The following is a 14,899-nucleotide window of genomic DNA, read 5'->3' as shown; positions in this document are numbered from 1 at the left end:
TCTGGGGAGGAAGGAGACTGCCAGGTTATGAAGGGACAGGATTAAGGTCAAGTAGGTGACCCATGGGCAGCCCTAATGTGCAAGCTTGTCCAGGGGATGAGGGTAGGCTGATTGGGGGCATAGGAGACCAGGGCAGGCATAGAAGGGGGACTATGCAAGGCTGATTCTTTTCCCTACATAGTAACCTTAAATACTGAAATCCCCACCTGCTTCCCCTGGGTGGAACATGGAGAGAGCCACTGCCCCAAACAGCATCCCTCTCATAGACTTGCCCTGTTATTGTTTGGGAATTCACATAAATCCTTGCGCTTCTTCTCACTCTTACTGAGATGTTTGCCTCAGTAACACCCCATGGCAGCATAGTCTACAAGTTATTTATAGTCCATGCAAAAAATAAAACACAAAAAAACCACAGATTTCCTTTTGTCAGTTTTAAACGTGCTGCTTTTTCATTTCATCCAAAGCTTTGTCTTTTGAGACAGGTCAAATAGGCCTTCTCTGGACTCTCCTTTATTGCATAGGTCTCTGCAGTGCTCTCTCACAGATGAAGTAATTCTAGTTTTTATCTTCATACGCAGGGGCCTGGTCCTGTCATGACCATACCCTCCTGATGCCTCACCACTTTTGCTTCCTGTGTCTGAACTTTGACTCAGAGGTTCACAAATTCCAAGATCTGACGGTCTGGAGGGGCCATCTACTCTGATGCAAGCCAGAGATTCTACCCTGCAATTTCTTCATCAAGCTGAAATCTGTCACCAACCAGAGGTGCAGGTACACAGCTGCAGTGCTGGGAGGGAATTCCATTGCTAAATCGGTTGTCCCAGTTTCTCTCCCCAGCCAAAGTCAGAGGAAAACACCTGCTCCCGGCCCTGTAGCACAGAAGAACCACTCGAGCTGCAGTAGCTTCTTTATTCCTGGAGAATTTCAGAGGCTCTTCCTGCAGGACCTTCCCCTGTACACACCAGTCCTCTCTCTAAGCACAGGTTCCTCCACTGGCTGCCTGGCCAATCTCCTGCTCAGACCAAACTGAGTCCTCCCCTGAGCTCATGGTCACTTGAGATCAGTCAGATGCAACAGACCCGCCATTGTGATTCTCCCACTCACTTCACAGCAGCCAAACTTCACTAGCCTCTTCATCCTTCACCTGGTCTGCAGGCTGGCCAGGACTCAGTGCCTGGCTGTGTGTGCACCACCATGCCTGCCATTAGCACATGCTCCTTGCTGGTATGGGAAGTACTAGCCTCTTTCACGGAGGCTCCTCTGCTCTGTAAACCTGGTTTTGACGTAGCCTGGAAAGTAGGCCAGTAAGAGCGAACTGCAGCCGACTGCAGTTCTCTCAGGGGACGCTCTGTGCTTGTGCATCTAGAGGAAGGCATGTGCATTAATAGATCCGCTTCTCTCTGGGGGTTACCACATGCAAGAGGAGACTTATGTAATGGTGCAAAGGGTTGCTTTTCGTTTGCTCTCTAATTACAGAAGCTCCTTTACCCTCCGAATTTCACAACAGAAATAATCTGACTTATCATACAGCACCCAACATTGCTGCTGCAATCTCCTCTGCAGCCAGCAGCCTGGCAGGGAGAGCATGTCAGCACTGGCTGGCACAAGAGATGAACAAGGCCTGACCGTGCCACAGTAAGGACAGTGCTCTAGAGCAGGGAATTCCCTGCTGAGAGGACAGCTTGGTGATCTAAAACAGGTGTTTACCCAGTGGGAAACTAGTGAGGTGTTAGGACATCCAGTTTCCAGCAGAGAAAGTATGTTCTTGCACAGAAGACTCCCTGTCACAATAGTGCTGACCTGGCAGATTTCCTCCCAAGGAGGTGTGTACAGCTTCTAGTCTAAACAGGTTCTTATATCATGCCCATCACCATGGTGTCTGAGCACCTTCCAACTGTGCATTAAGGGATGCAACTAAACAGTCATCAGATGTGGTTCTCTCCTTATTTTCTCTCTGCAGGGGAAAGTTACCTGTGGATTTTTTATTAATATTATTAAACAAGTATTAATCCCTGTCCTTTGTGATGCAATTATAGAAGGCAGGTGGAAGGAGTGTGACTTGCACTTGCAATGGAAGGTGATGAGGTTTGCAGGGGGAATTCATTCCAGTGTGTGACCAGTCCCAGAGAAAGCTCTGTCCCCTGCTCTGACAAGTCTTGCCTTGCGGAGGTGGGAGCTGAGGAGTGGTGCTGCAACCATGGTGCTCTGCCTGGAGCTTTAGGGGATCCGTAAAGTAACCTGGGCACGGGCTTTGGAACACCTTGAGAAGGGGGACCGATATCTTGATTTTGACAAGATACCCGACGGGAGGCCAGTGGAGAGAGCGAAGGGCAGGTCTGATGCGCTTGCAGAAATCTGTGTTGCTGAGGAGACACATTGCAGCATTCTATACAAGCTGGAGTTTCCTGACAGCTTGTGGCTTCACGTCCAGGTGTATCACATTGCTACAGCCAGCCAGGAGGTAGCAAAGGCATTACTGAGGCCAGATCCCCATCCACTAGGCTGGGACAGGAGCACTTTGCTAGCCAGAGATGGCAGGATGTTACTTGCAGACACTGGTAGATGAGCACTTCGCATAAGTGAGGAATCTAGAGCACTCCTAAAGTGAGGATGGACGTGATACAGTGGTGGGTATACACCTTTAGCCAGAGGAGACGACATTGCTGCCAGTTCCTCCAACGATGACAAAAATAGGTTAAAAGAGGAAGCAGCCTGCATCCTGGGGGGCTGCATGACTGCTGGGCAATATTTACTGCCATAGATGGTGAAGTACAGATGGAGCTGCCTGTAAATGCTAAATAGGCCTGGAAAGAGAACTGACCCTTGTAGGACTCCCCCAGTGAGCAGTCTGGGTGCAGAGGTGCAATTTCTGCATCACTGCCCTTTCAGTGTATCCTTGCAGAAAGGTCTCACACCAGTTCAGTGCATTCCCCTGGACCCTGATGCATCCAGGAGCAGGGGTTCTTCAGCATTGGTCAGGCAATTGCGTGTTTGAAGGGGGTGGGGGTGGGGAAAGAGTCTCTTCCTCTCCTGAATGAGGAGTTGGCTGTCTCAGTGAGGAGGGGCACCGCTTGCTCAGGACTCTTAAATAAGCCAGAAGGCAAATTCACAGGTCAAGTCTCTTTCAGTGGCCAGTACACTTACTGGTGTAAATGAGCAAAACTCCAGGAATGCTGGAGGGTTTCTGTAGGGTGGTGGAAGGGGCTTGGATCCACGTGGACTGAGGAGCCTTCCCAAATGCAGATGAACTTCTCAGCTCTCTGCCAAGGCAATATAACATGATCTAGAGCTGGCATTCAGGTCAGGGAAATGGTGGGATATTCTAGAACCTATGTCTCCACCCACATCCTGACTTGGTTTGGAACAGAGCTTGCTGGCATGTCTATGGAGAGGGTCTCCATCCTGGTGCTGGGATACCAGCTGGGCTCTACCCATGCCAGATTCCAAGAGGGAATCCCAGCCAGCACTGCTCCACAGAGGCTGCAATGCCATTCTAGAGCAAACTAGTTTTCATCTTCCTGTCTGCCAGGAGGCCAAGGCTCTGAGAAGGGAAGTGGAACCTGGTTTGCTAAGCGGGGGTACTGTGGAGGAGGGTTCTCATTTCTCTGAAGGCTGCCACTCTCCGGGTGGGAATTCTGAGCTTTCCCTTGTCTGAGTGACTTTAGTTTTGTACACTTGCAATTGCTGAAGGGGTCCGAAGAACAAACTGTCACAAGCTGCCATTTGGGGGGCCTGTGCAATACTGGCTGGAGGTTCTTCCTGACCTGCAGCTGCAGACTTTCTTTGGAGTCTGACAAGTTTCTGATCCAAAACAGCATCTCTGCTGTCCTTTGCTTTGGTTTAGCTCAGCTAGGGTAGGGGAGCTCCCTGTAGTGGAGACTGAAGGGCAGGATTCTCTGCAGTCTCCTACAAATGCGCAGATAAAGGCCTTGTCATGTCCTCACAGGCACACCAGCTGCACAGGACTCACAAGTCCCCTTGGGGTAGTAACAGCAGGTCCTGACCCACAGTCACTGAGTCCTCATGATGTTTGCCCAGGTACATCCCACTTGTGCACATCGGTTTGGAACATTTTGGCCAGCAGTCTCTTCTGGGCTGTCCATGCGCCTGCCTGTCCTCACACACCTGCTGCAGGAGACAAAGGGAAAGAAGCTCTAAGCACCAGTGACCACTCTATTTGCTCATGTATGCAAAAGCCAAGAGAGAAAGAGCTGAACTCTGAAGGAGCAGAAGAGGAAGGCAATATGTAGGATCCAAACATCTCAGAAAGCCATCATTAGTGTAGGTAAGTTACCACTCACTTTTTGGCACATACTGTCTATGTTAACTCCACTCCTGGTGCTTAGCTAGCAGTTCCCAGACCAGGAGGAGGAGGAGGGGCCAAAGAGTCCTAGCCAAAGAAAGACTGTAGAACAGCTGCCCTGAATTGTGGTCTCACCTAGAGGCCACATCCAGAGAGTAGTGCTGGGTGAAGGTGTGGACTGAGCTCCATGTTGCAGCTCTGCAGATTTCAGTCAGAGGAACACCGCTGGGCACATCAGTGAAGCTGCTTTGGCCCTAGTAGAGGGGGTCCTGGTCCCTGGGGAAGGGACCGGCATGCCAGTTCATAACACAATTGGACACATTTATGATTGCCGGCTAGTATTCATGCTGCCAGGGGCAGGGAGCTGGGGTCAGGGTGAAGGATCTGCAAGATACTGGGCCAGGATACTGAGGAGTGGAACAGGAGACTGTATAGACAGCTATAACAGGTCTGTGAACCAGAACAGCCTCACCCCAGAAGGGACTGCACAACACTATGGCTGTGTCTTGTCTGCCCTTCTTGAGACCTCTGGGGATGACAGGTGCCTGGACCCTGTCTTGGGAGAGGCACGTGTCACAGAGCACATCACTTACTACCAGACTGGTGCCGCCTCCTGGTCATTCTGGGGAGTGGCTCAAGGCTGACACTACTGCACCTTATCACACCTTCTCCGCAGTCTGCCTGCATCCCCCTCACAGTGTCAGGAACTGCAGTGTCCTCATCGCGGCTCAGCCCTCCAGCCACTGGCCGTGTTTAACTCGTAGTCCTGATGCTTCCCCAGCAGCGTTCCCTCTAATTTTTCCCACCCCCATGCAGAATGAATTTTGTTATGTGCACCAATATGGAAGAGATGTAGCAGGGGAGGGGCGAAGGGGTTTGGAGTGTGGGAGAGGGTTGGAGTGCCAGGGGGGTGAGAGGTCTGCTCTGGGGTGGGGCTAGGGATGAGGGGCTCAGAGCTGGGGCAGAAGGTTGGGGTGCAGGGGGGTGAGGGCTCCAGCTGGCAGTGCAGGCTCTGGGGTGGGGCCAGGGATGAGGGATTTGGGGTACAGACTGCCCTTGGGCTACAACAGAGAGAGAGGACTCCCCCTGGGCTGTGGGGGAGGGGTACCTCTCCCCACCATGGCAGCTCTAGGGTCAGGGCCGTGGGGAGGGGTACCTCTCCCTGCCACAGCCCTGAGTGCCTGCACAGCACTTAATAGGCTGCTGAGCAGCCACATAGCTTAGAGGGAATTTAGTTCCCCAGTGACAACTGTAGTCAATTATCCTGCCACTTCCCCCATGGCAAATGGCGGGCGGGAGGGGAACCCAGGCCCACCTCCTACTTTGGGTCCCAGCCCAGGGACACACTGAACAGCAGTCACTTAACTGTGCCCCTTTGCCTCTACTATCACTGCATTTCCCTGGGCCACTTGCCCATGCCTGCAGCCCTTCTAGAGCTCCTTCTCTTTTCCCCAAGCTCCTGTCTACACTGCTCTGTCCAAGGTGCAACAGGGTTACCACCTTCTCCAGACACAGTACTCCCTCCTCAAGTTCCAGACAGCTATTGACACTGCTCTGCCTTGAGGCTCTTCTTATGTGGGCCTACTGGGCCCGATTGGCTGCTCTTCCCAGCCCCTCTCCTATTGGCTGCTTTTAACCCCTTCTCTGCCAGTGTACAGTGGATGCCCCATCATGGTAAATTCTTGTCTGGACTCAAGGATGGGCACTATGACCCCAAGAGTTCTGGAAAGAACCAGGGTGGATTTCTTGTCATTGATGTGCAGGCCTAGAGTCTGAAACAGCTCAGGGTGATTAAAGCTGATTAGGCATCCAGAAGGGATCTCCCATGACAAAATCAGTCCTCTGGGAATAGTTAGCTGTGCACCCCCAGAAGTCTGAAGCAAGCTGCCACCACTGCCAGGCAGTGCTAGAGGCTCTGAAGACATAATGGAAACCAAAGGTCCATGCTCTGTGTTGGCACTGTTGGTGTAGGCACTTTGTAGGAGCTGGATGAGAGCCTATGTGAAAACAGGATCCCAGTGTCATGGCCCCACATCTCAAAACCTGGGGGTCCACAGGGATTGATGTTTGCTAGCACCACCCTGCTCCCACCAACCAGCTTGCTGCTAACTGACTGAGGGGGGAGACATGAAACCTGAAGCTACCTCAGGGAAGTCTTTCCTGTGCCCTAATTGGAGGAACACTGGGACTGCTGATTGGTCAGGGCTTCCTATTTAAACCCAAAGAGCAGCACAGAAAGTTATCTGCACAACTGGACTCTCCTTGGCTTCTCTCTTGGGACCTGGCTCCTGTCTTGTTCCTGGTCCTTGCCTCTGGACTCTGACCCTTGGCTTGACTCTCTGACTTCAGCTCCAACCACTAGACTTGGCTGCTTATGTTCTGGCCTGGAGGCCAACAGCTGGACCCAATCACGGAGGCTAGGAAAGGGATGATGGAGGGGCATCACTGTCCTGAATTACAGGCATTGGATGGGTCTGTGTAGAAACCTCAAGTCCATTAAGGGCACAGCCCTCCTTCCCTTTGGGATGAGGAAACAACATGAACCCTTGCCCCTAGATTCCTGCATTACCTCTTTGATGTCTCTTGGCTGGAGGACGGCGGCTACCTCTGCCCTCAGCAGTGTCTCATGAGAAGGGCTGCTGCAGAGGGATGTGGAAGGTGGATGGGAGAGGGCAGGATCATAGGCCTCTGTAGTCATGGGGGGCGGGAGTTGCTAGGTGGTGCTGGGGAGGGTCCCTGGCTCAGCTCTGAGATGTCCGCAGACAGTAAGGCAGATCCCATGGTAGAATTAACTTTCTCCTGAGTGTCGCAGGGACTTTAGCAGGTACTGATCCCATGGCACCAGACAGGGCCTGGCACTTGATGACAGGAAGTGGGGCACCTCAGCCATGCTAGGAACACTGCCACAGGCAGCTCTGGAGGCCATCAGTCTCCCATCCTGGGGCTGTGACATTGGAGCCCTTGCTAAGGGCTTGGGCCTGTGATGTTGAAGCCTCACTTCAGTAACGGGCAAATTGGTTAAAACTATTGTAAAGAACAGAATTGTCAGACAGATAGATAGATGAACATAATTTGTTGGGAAATAGTCAACATGGTTATTGTAAAGGGAAATCATGCCTCACCAATCTACTAGAATTCTTTGAGGGGGTCAACAAGCATGCGGACAAAGGTGATCCAGTGGATATAGGGTTTTTAGATTTTCGGAAAGCCTTTGACAAGGTCCATCACCAAAGGCCTTTAAGAAAATAAACAGTCATGGGATAAGAGAGGTTTTCTCATGGATTGGTAACTGGTTAAAAGATAGGAAACAAAGGGTGGGAATGAATGATCAGTTTTCACAATGGAGAAAGGGAAATAGTGGTGTCCCCCAGGGATCTGTACTGGGCCCAGTCCTATTTAACATATTCATAAATGATCTGGAAAAAGGGGTAAACAGGGAGGTGGCAAAAGTTGCAGATGATACAAAACTACTCAAGATAGTTAAGTCCCAGGCCGACTGCGAAGAGCTACAAAGGGATCTCACAAAACTGGGTGACTGGGCAACAAAATGGCAGATGAAATTTAATGTTGATAAATGCAAAGTAATGCACATTGGAAAACATAATCCTAACTATACCTATACAATGATGGGGTCTAAATTAGCTGTTACCACTCAAGAAAGAGATCTTGGAGTCATTGTGGATAGTTCTGTGAAATCATCCACGCAATGTGCAGCGGCAGTCAAAAAAGCAAACAGAATGTTGGGAATCATCAAGAAAGGGATAGATAATAAGACAGAAAATATCAGATTGCCTCTATATAAATCCATGGTACGCCCACACCTTGAATACTGCACGCAGATGTGGTCTCCCCATCTCAAAAAGGATATATTGGAATTGGAAAAGGTTCAGAAAAGGGCAACAAAAATTATTAGGGATATGGAACGGCTTCTGTATGAGGAGAGACTAATAAGACTGGGACTTTTCAGCTTGGAAAAGAGGTGACTAAGGGGGGATATGATAGAGGTCTATAAAATCATGAGTGGTATAGAGAGAGTAAATAAGTGTTATTTACTCCTCATAATACAAGAACAAGGGGCCACCAAATGAAATTAATAGGAAGCAGGTTTAAAACAAACACAAGAAAGTATTTTTTCATGCAACACAGTCAACCTCTGGAACTCCTTGCCAGAGGGTGTTGTGAAGGCCAATACTATAACGGGGTTCAAAAGGGACCTCGATAAATTCATGGAAGATAGGTCCATCAATGGCTATTAGCCAGGATGGGCAGGAATGGTGTCCCTAGCCTCTGTTTGCCAGAAGCTGAGCTGGGATTGGGTGACAGGGCATGGATCATTTGATGATAACCTGTCTGTTCATTCCCTTTGCGGCACCTGCCATTGGCCAGTGTCAGAGGACAGGATACTGGTCTGACCCAGTATGGCCGTTCTTATGTTACATTCTTATGCTAAAGGCAACCACACTGAGGTGGTGAGCATTAGTGCATCCAGAAGCTCCTGAACAGGGGTGGCTACTGCCCTGCTGGGGCCTCAGCAGCAAGGGGAGGTGTGGGCCTCATGGCTCCTTTCTATTCTTCCTGCCTGGCTCTGAGGGGAAAGCTGGTGCCAGGGGTTGTGCTGGGAGCAAGGTTCCTGCTGGTTGTGGGAAGTCAGCACTGAGGGGGTGCAGTCAGCAATGAGGCTGCAGCGCTAGGTCCCCGGAGACATTGATCAGCCTTCAGATAGTGTCAGGCTTCCTGCCTGCAGGAGACCAGAGGCTCAGCATGTGGGCTGGAGCCCTGTCTCTCCAGCACACAAAGGGACTGGTGCACTCCAGCTGAGGGGGAGTCTTGCTTGGGGGCCTCCTTGTGCCCTGAGTCCAACAACCCATTGCTGATTGCCTGCTAGCGTTTGCTAGAGACGACTCAGCAGACGTAGCAGCTCTGTGGGATATGGCCTGTTCCCAAGCAGAAGAGGCATCTGGAGCATCTGTTGGTAGCCAGTGTGAGGCCCTCATATGCAGAGCAGGGCTTGGCGCCTGAGGTCCTGTGCTCAGCCAGGAGGTGAAAAAGAGGATCCTCAGCACCCTGCAGTTGGTACATGGCTAAAGTGAGTGTGCGTTGCCAAGAGGGCAGACCAGCTGCCAAGCGGTGTGGTATGCTTGGTAAACAAGCCAGAAGTACTTCCGACAGAAGGGTCTGTTCCTGGAAGGGGGCAGGCAACACTGGATTCTTACTCGCTGGGGTTGCTCCCCCACAGACGCTGCTGGCTGGAAGGTCTTGTATGAGGTGCACACCCCATCAGTGGGGTTCACATACATAACATTCAGAGAAGAAGCTCTTATTTTCCTGGCAGGGAATACTGGGGCCGGGATACCAGGGCTCTCACCTCCCCAGTCTTAACAATTGCTCTGGAATTGTTGCCTCTCTGGACACACCCCCAGACTCGGGTTAGTGTCTCCTTCAAAGGCTGAGTCTTTACAGACAGCCCAGCTAAGGCAGGTGTGTCAGTGGCAGAAAGAGGGCCTAAGATGAAGGGGTGAGGCTGCTGTGAGGAAAGCCTGTTCTGGGCTGGGCCGGGCCAGACTCAGGGGATAGAGGGGCGTGTTGCATGTTGTGGGGAGGCTGCTCAGGAAACCTTGGTTTACAAAAGAGCCAGAAAAGCTTCAGAGGAGGTGAGCAGCCTGATGGTGGGAGAAGGGCCGTGCTGTGGTGGCAGAGGACACCTGGAGCTCACTGAGCCAGAGAAATGTTACCATGGGAATTGGGGAGAGATGATCACTCTAAATCTGGGATGGGGCGTTGTGTCAGGGAGGCAGGCAGGCTGGTTGCACAGATAAAGCCAGGAGCCAATGGGCCTCCCTTAATCATGGGCAAATGCAGCTGGTGAACTAGGGGAAGCGTTTGAAGGGTGCAGCCAGTGGGCCATGGAGCTGCTTGCCAGGGCCAGTCCAGCCAATGCCACCAACCCTCCAGCCTCCTGAACTCCACCAAAGCTAGCATGAAGCTTATTGCTAATGGTGCTGTGCTACACGCAGTGCCATGTGTCACCACACAGCTCTGTGGTGACAAGCTGAGCAGTCAGACTCTTCTCTCACATCCCTACCTCGGCCAGAGCCCAGGCTCCCTGCTAGTGAACCCTTCCCCCACCAAAGTATGCACCTGATCAGGACACATGGCCCAGCACCTCATCCCTGCATAGTGCTTGGGGGGGGGGGGGGGGGAGGGGGCAGGTAATCGCAGCAGGGTTCCTCCCCTGCCAATTTCCCAGGGCAGGGAATTAATGGTACCCTCTGTTAGAAAGATGGGGGTTGCTGAGCGGGAGCAGAGCAGGCTCTTCCCAGCCCAGTCCTGTTTCCAACAGTGGCTAGGGCCAGTTGCTTGTGAGGAAGGTGCAAAATGCCCTGATGCGAGTGGTTATAGGATAATCTGCCCCCTGGGACGTTTCTTCCTGACCCCCTCAGCTAGCCACCAGCTTGTGCTGTGAAGTAGGAGCGTTCCCACCCCCTGGTGCCAGAAGGCAGTGTGGTCCAGTGGGATGGGCATCGGGTTTGCAGTCAGGACTCCTGAGTTCTGTTTGTGGTTCTGCCGGTGACCTGCTGTGTGACCTTGGTCAAGTTTCCCCTCTGCCTAGTCTGTAGATGGTGAGCTCTTGTGATTGCCCCTGTAGTCGCTGGCACAACAGGGCTCTGATCTCGGCTGGGGCAGGGGCAGTCTCTCCCTGTGTCTGGGCCGTGCTTGGCCGAACAGGACTCTGATCTCGGCTGGGGTGGGCACTGCCCAGGTCTCTGTAGCACCTGGCACAATAGAGCCCCGAAGGCGCTCGTCTAATGGGAACAAGGTTTGGTTCTGGGGAGTGCAGTGGTGGCTGCTTGCCCTCCCGGTATAGTACGTGCGACACTCCTCACACAGCCTGTGCCTACCGCTAAGGGCAGGAGCTAGGCATCAGAGCCAGGCAGGCCTGCCGCGGAGAGCTGAGCGAGGAGGAAGGGAGCCAGCGGCCCACTCCAGGGGCAGCAGCCTCTGGCTCCAGGCGAGCGAGGCTTTGCAGGGCTGGGGCCAGCTAAGGGACGTACCAGGAAGAGCAGAAAGTGAGAGACCAGCCCACGAAGCTCCGCCGGCGCAGCCCAGCAGGCACCGAGCGCAGCAGCAGCCGCGCGGGGCTCGGAAGGAAGGGGCGGGGAAGCAGAGAGGAAGGCGGGGCTGCGTGTGTGTGTGTGTGTGAGAGAGAGAGAGAGAGAGAGAGAGAGAGGCACGCGGGGTGGGGGTGGGTTTGCGCTGTGTGTGTGAGAGAGAGGCACGCTGTGTGGGGGTGTGTGCTGTGGATGCTGTGTGTGTTGCTCTGTGGGGTGTCTGTCAGAGAGGCACGCTGCGTGTGTGTGTGTGGGGGAGAAGAGGTGCGCTGTGTGTGTGTGTGAGAGAGAGAGGCACGCGGGGTGGGGGTGGGTTTGCTCTGTGTGTGTGAGAGAGAGAGAGGCACGCTGTGTGTGGGGAGGTGCGCTGCGGAAGCTGTGTGTGTGTAGGTCTGCGGGGTGTCCATCAGAGAGCCACGCTGTGTGGGGGGGGGGGAGAGGCACACTGTGTGTGTGTGAGACAGAGAGAGGCGCTCTGTGTGTGTGGTGCTCTGGGGGGTGTCTGTGTCAGAGAGGCACACTGTGTGTTGGTGAGTGTGGGTGTGTAGTGGGGGGTCTGAAATGGCTGTAGACCCCACTGTGGAGGGTGCAGCACTTGCCTGTGCTAGAGGAGGCAGCAGAACGAGTGGACAATAGCCCGGCAAGGGTAGGGCACCGAGGAGGGGTCCCTGGCATGAGCAGGGCAGACCCACCCTGGGAGAGGGGTATAGTGGCGTCTGGGAGGTCAGGTCACCTTGCTGCATGGCACTGGATAAAATGACCTTCCCTCCTAGCCCCACCCTTAAAGTTGCAGCTAAGCCTTCAACTTCAGCAGCGCAGGGGTAAGAGCTAGCATGTGAAGGGCCCCACTTGTGCATGGCAGTGGGCTAGCACTCTGCACCAGACAAGGCATGCAGCCAGTGTGCAGGGATGGCCAGGGCCTGGCTCCTACTGCAGCGGATGGGCTGAGGGGTGCAGGCAGGGAGCACACACTGCAAAGCCCCCAGGACAAGGCTGGCAATCAGCAGAGTCTGCCCTCAATGCCCCTTGAGGAGGCTGTGCCGAGGGCCCCTGGCTGCATGGTGGCAGCGCTCTCCCTGTCTGCTGCCCTGAAGCTGGGCCTGAGGGTGCTACCAGTGGTATCTCATCCTGTGGCTGAGCACAGACAAGGGGCAGGTGGGATCAGCCTGAGGTGTCTCTTGAGACACCGTCTGGAAGAAGGCTCCAGGCAGCGCAGACCTTGGCACGGTATCTGCAGAGCTGGGCTCTGATTGCCCTAAGGTGGCTGTTCCTCCGGTACATTTGTACTAACAAGCGAAGCCAGGCAAAAGAGATGAGTGCTGCTGCTAGAGGTGCCCTTCTCCAACACCCCAGCCCCTGTGCTACACCCCACACTCGGGATGGTTTAGCTTCCCTATCCCCCAGCATTACCACAATGGGCCATATTCCACAGACAGATGCTTGCACAACTCCCTTTTGGCTTCAGGAAACGAGTTTGGGCTGGAAGCCGGGCAATCAAGGGCTCTAAGCTTGCATCCTCCACACTGATGGCTGTTCATATTTCCATGCATTTCCCAACCCCTACGCTCAAGCAAGGGCTCCTAGTGACCCTATCCTTAAGAACCATGACTACCCCCCTGCGCTGCATGTGGAGGGCAAAGTGTAACACGCATGCAACCCAGGACTGCCTCCCCCCAACTGCTGCTGAGCACCACCACCTCCCCTGCCATTCCAATACTTTTTAAACAGAGGGATGCTCCCAGTGGTTTGATGCTGTAGAGCCAGATTTCCTCTGCCAGCAGCAGAGAGGAACAGGGTAAGAAACTTTCTCCGCAGCTGCCCATGTGGCATGCATGACTGGCCCAGCCCAGCCCCCCTCAGAGCCAGCTCCCCCTCCCAGCCAGGACATATGGGTCCAAGGCCTTTGGAAGGTTGCTCTGATCAATATTTTCCCAACAGCAGCACCAAGAGAGTCACTGGGTGCCCACCGCCCCAGCTGGGGAAGAGCCACAAGGCAAGGACAGGGGGAGAGCACAAGGGACCACACCCAGTCAAGGAGGCCAGAGAGGAGCATCCTTCTGGCCCCTGGGGAGGGGAGGATCCCATGGAGTGCACTTGGCCTGCTCCTCACACTAAGGGTCTTGCCTCATGTTGAAAAGGTTCGCTAGAAACAAAGGCTACCCAGTCATGGGGGACAGTGGGGCACGAGGCTCTGACCCCACAGGACTGTGCTGCCCCAGCCAGTGGCCATGGTGAAGGCAGGGGCACATGACTTACGCAGATAGGCTGAGGGAACTGGGGTTCTTTAGTTGGCAGAAGAGAAGAGTGAAGGGGGATTTGAGAGCAGCCTTCAACTACCTGAAGGGGGGTTCCAAAGAGGATGGAGCTCAGCTGTTCTCAGTGGTGGCAGATGACAAAACAAGCAGCAATGGTCTCAAGTTGCAGTGGGGGAGGTTGAGGTTCAATATTAGGAAACACCTTTCCACTAGGGTGGTGAAGCACTGGAATGGGTTACGCAGAGAGATGGTGGAATCTCCATCCTTAGAGGTTTTTAAGGCCCGGCTTGACAAAGCCCTGGCTGGGATGATTTAGTTGGTGTTGGTCCTGCTTTGAGCAGGGTGTTGGACTAGATGACCTTCTCAGGTCTCTTCCAACCCTGATATTCTATGATTCTATGAAGCTATTTTAGCTCACAGAATACTTATGTGTGGAGAAAAGCCCAGAGCTCTGATGGAGAAGAAGGGATGGGGGGGTGTGAACGCTGCCTGCTCTGCACTTCTCCCACTCGTCCCCCAGCAAGGAATGCAGGACAGCTGCCTCCCAAGTCCCTGCGCACTGGCTGTTTAGGGGCAAGCCAGGGCACATGCAGTGCTGTGATAAGAAAGAATGGGGTGGGATAGTGCAAGGATGAGCAGGAGCTGCAAGCATGGCAGGTTAGAGCAGGGAGACTGGGCTGCATAGAGGGGAGGTCTGCGCTCCCTCCCCCCGATTCACACAATCTAAGGCCAGAAAGGACCAGTGTGATCATCCAGAGAACTGCCCCCAGATAATTCCCAGAACAGATCTGTTAGAAACACAGCTAGTCTAGATTTAAAAATGGTCACTGAGGGAGGATCCACCACAGCCCTGGGTAAATTGTTCCAAGGGTTAATTACTCTCACCAGTAAAAATGTACACCTTATTTCAAGGCAGAATTGACCTAACTTCAGCTTCCAGCCACTGCATTGTGCTACACTGGTGTGCTAACCTGGAGAGCCCACTATCAAAGATTTGTTCCCTGTGTAGGTACTTATCAGCTATGACCAAGTCACACCTTCACCTTCTCTGTGTGAAGCTAAACAGACTGAGCTCTTGGAGCCTGTCACTCCACAGCAGGTTTTCTAATCCTTTAATCGTTCTCATGGCTCTTTGACCCCTCTCCAATTGATCACCGTCCTGCTGGAGTTGTGGGCATCAGAACAGGACACAGGATTCCAGTAGCCGTCACACCAGTGCCAAAGACAGAGGT

General features: G+C 53.3%; 1 long non-coding RNA gene across 1 annotated transcript; it reads right to left on the bottom strand.

The window, feature by feature from the left end:
• Positions 1-416: 416 nt before the first annotated feature.
• Positions 417-11,440, bottom strand: LOC142073209 (uncharacterized). Its single transcript, XR_012669950.1, has 2 exons — positions 11,356-11,440; positions 417-4,128 (listed from the first exon to the last, which is right to left on the bottom strand). It is a non-coding gene; the product is annotated as an uncharacterized LOC142073209 (long non-coding RNA).
• Positions 11,441-14,899: the final 3,459 nt, after the last annotated feature.

The sequence above is a fragment of the Caretta caretta genome, chromosome 9 (genome assembly GCF_965140235.1).
Source record: "Caretta caretta isolate rCarCar2 chromosome 9, rCarCar1.hap1, whole genome shotgun sequence".
Lineage (NCBI taxonomy): Eukaryota > Metazoa > Chordata > Testudines > Cheloniidae > Caretta > Caretta caretta.
The sequence above is the reverse complement of the archived record's forward strand: the minus strand, read 5'-3'. Positions and strand labels throughout refer to the sequence as shown.